The sequence below is a fragment of the Geospiza fortis genome, unplaced genomic scaffold (genome assembly GCF_000277835.1).
Source record: "Geospiza fortis unplaced genomic scaffold, GeoFor_1.0 scaffold4, whole genome shotgun sequence".
Taxonomy (NCBI): domain Eukaryota; kingdom Metazoa; phylum Chordata; class Aves; order Passeriformes; family Thraupidae; genus Geospiza; species Geospiza fortis.
In genome coordinates, this window is record NW_005054475.1 from 1,365,349 (window position 1) to 1,368,066 (window position 2,718).

A 2,718-nucleotide genomic window follows, 5' to 3' on the forward strand; every position below is an offset into this window, starting at 1 on the left:
GCTGGGGCTGCCGGGGCCAGCCTGAGCCCAGCTGGGGGGGCTGAGGGATGGGATGGGAATGGGATGGGAATGGGGATGGGACTGGGATGGGGCTGGGATGGGAATTGGAATGGGACTGGGATGGGGATGGGATGGGAATGGGAATGGGGCTGGGATGGGGATGGGATGGGAATGGGGATGGGACTGGGAATGGGATGGGGCTGGGATGGGACTGGGATGGGGCTGGGATAAGGCACTGGGGGTCGTTCCAGGCAGCACCAGAGCTGCCCTCTCCAGAGCTGCCCTCTCCAGAGCTGCCCTCTCCAGAGCTGCCCTCTCCAGAGCTGCCCTCTCCAGAGCTGCCCTCTCCAGAGCTGCCCTCTCCAGAGCTGCCCTCTCCAGAGCTGCCCTCTCCAGAGCTGCCCTCTCCAGAGCTGCCCTCTCCAGAGCTGCCCTCTCCAGAGCTGCCCTCTCCTGGCTCGAGGCTCCGGCCCAGCCCAGGGTTAGGGGGGCTCAGGCTGGGGACAAAGCCCAGCCCCGGGGACAGAGCCAGCCTGGCTGCCCTGCACACCCACCCCGGGTTGCTGCTGGGGACAGGGAGGGACATGGCTGGGGACAGGTGACAGGGACAGATCTCAGCTCCTGCTCTGACCCTGCTCAGCCCTGTGCAGAGGGAACTGCCCTGGGGATGGGAGGCCAGGAGGGAAAGGGAGCTGGGCCCAGCTGTGCCTCTGCAGCCACCCCTTAATCAACAACCTAATTAAGCATGCTCACACAGAATCACCGAGGTTGGAAAAGACCTTTAAAGTCACCAAATCCAACCACTGCCACACTCACCCTCGTGTCCCCAAGTGCCACCCGACCCAGGACACCACAGGAGCTCGGAGCTTTAACATTTAACAACATTATTTTTTTTTTTTTTTTCCTTTTTTCCTTTTTTAAAGATCTCCCAGGAGGGGAGGGGGGTCAGGGGTCAGTAGTGTAAGTGCTGTGCAGGGGTGGCAGTGTCCCCAGGCTGTCCCCAGGTCACTGCATGTAGGCGTAGCGCCAGTCCCCCAGGGGCACGTGCGTCTCCTTGATGGCCTGAGGGGACGTCCAGCGCAGCAGGTAATGGGGACCCCCGGGCTTGTCATTGGTGCCTGTGGGGACAGCACAGAGCCATGGTGACACCAGGAGGGGGGCAGGGACACGGAGGGACACAGAGGGATGGGGACATGGAGGGACACAAGGGACAGGAGGGATATGGAAGGACAGGAGGGACCTGGAGGGGCACAAGAGGGATGCAGAGGATGGGGACATGGAGGGACATGGGGCACAAGAGGGACGCAGAGGGACAGGAGGGACACAGAGGGACGCAAAGGATGGGGACATGGAGGGACACAAGGGACAGGAGGGATATGGAAGGACAGGAGGGACCTGGAGGGGCACAAGAGGGACACAGAGGGACAGGAGGGACACACAGGGAACAGGTGGGACAGGGAGGATGGGGACATGGAGGGACACGGGGTACAGAAGGGACATGGAGGGACAAGGAAGGGATGGGGAGAGACACAGAGGGACAGGAGGGACACAGAGGATGGGGACATGGAGGGACCTGGAGGGACACAGAGGGACAGGGAAGGATGGGAGGGACATAGAGGGACAGGAGGGACACAGAGGATGGGGACATGGAGGGACCTGGAGGGGCACAAGAGGGACACAGAGGGACAGGGAAGGATGGGAGGGACATAGAGGGACAGGAGGGACACAGAGGAATTGGAGGGACATGGAGGGATGGGAAGGACACAGAGGGACACAGGGGACACGGAGGGATGGGAGGGACACTGACACAGGATGGGGACATGGAGGGACACAGAAGAATGGGAGGGACACAGAGAACAAGGAATGGGAGGGACATGGAGGGACAAGGAGCACAGGAAGGATGCAGAGAGATGGGAGGGACACAGGGGACACGAGGGATGGGAGGGAGAGGAGGGACAGGCAGGGATGGGGACAAGGAGGGACAGGAGGGATGCACAGGGACAGAAGGGATACAGAGGGATGGGAAGGACATGGAGGGACACAGGGATGGGAGGGACACAGGACAGGGACGTGGAAGGACATGGAGGACGGCAGGGACAGGACACAGGGGGCAGAAGGGACACGGAGGGACAGGAGGGACACAGAAGGATGGGGACAAGGAAGGACATGGAGGGCCAGGAGGACAAGGGACACGGAGCACAGGGGGGACACAGGGGACAGGGGGACACAGGGGGAGCTGGCCAGCAGCGCTGGTGTCACCTGAGATGCGGGAGCCCCCGAAGGGCTGCTGGGCCACCACGGCCCCCGTGGATTTGTCGTTGATGTAGATGTTGCCGGCGGCGTGGCGCAGCACCCGCAGGGACTCCTCGATGGCAGCCCTGGCAGGGACAGGGACAGGGGCAGCCTGAGCACAGCCCGGGGGCTGCAGAGCCACCAAACCACGCAAAGAGGGGCTTGGGGCCCTCCAGAGGGGTCTGGGGCCCCTCCAGAGGGGTTTGGGTCTCCTCCAGGGGGGTTTGTGCCACCTCCAAAGGGGTTTGGGTCCCCTCCAGAGGGACTGGTGTCCCCTCCATCAGGATCTGTGCCCCCTCCAGATGGGTTTGTGCCCCCTCCATCAGGGTTTGTTCCTCCTCCAGAGGGGTCTGTGCCCCCTCCAGAGGGGTTTATGCCACTTCCAGAGGGGTTTGGGTCCCCCGTGCTCAGTTCCTGCCCTCAGGA

General features: G+C 62.8%; 1 long non-coding RNA gene across 1 annotated transcript; it reads right to left on the reverse strand.

The window, feature by feature from the left end:
- Positions 1-872: 872 nt before the first annotated feature.
- On the reverse strand, positions 873-2,401 carry LOC115948686. The gene is made up of 2 exons (XR_004082477.1): positions 2,260-2,401; positions 873-1,118 (listed from the first exon to the last, which is right to left on the reverse strand). It is a non-coding gene; the product is annotated as an uncharacterized LOC115948686 (long non-coding RNA).
- Between the last annotated feature and the right edge of the window lie 317 nt (positions 2,402-2,718).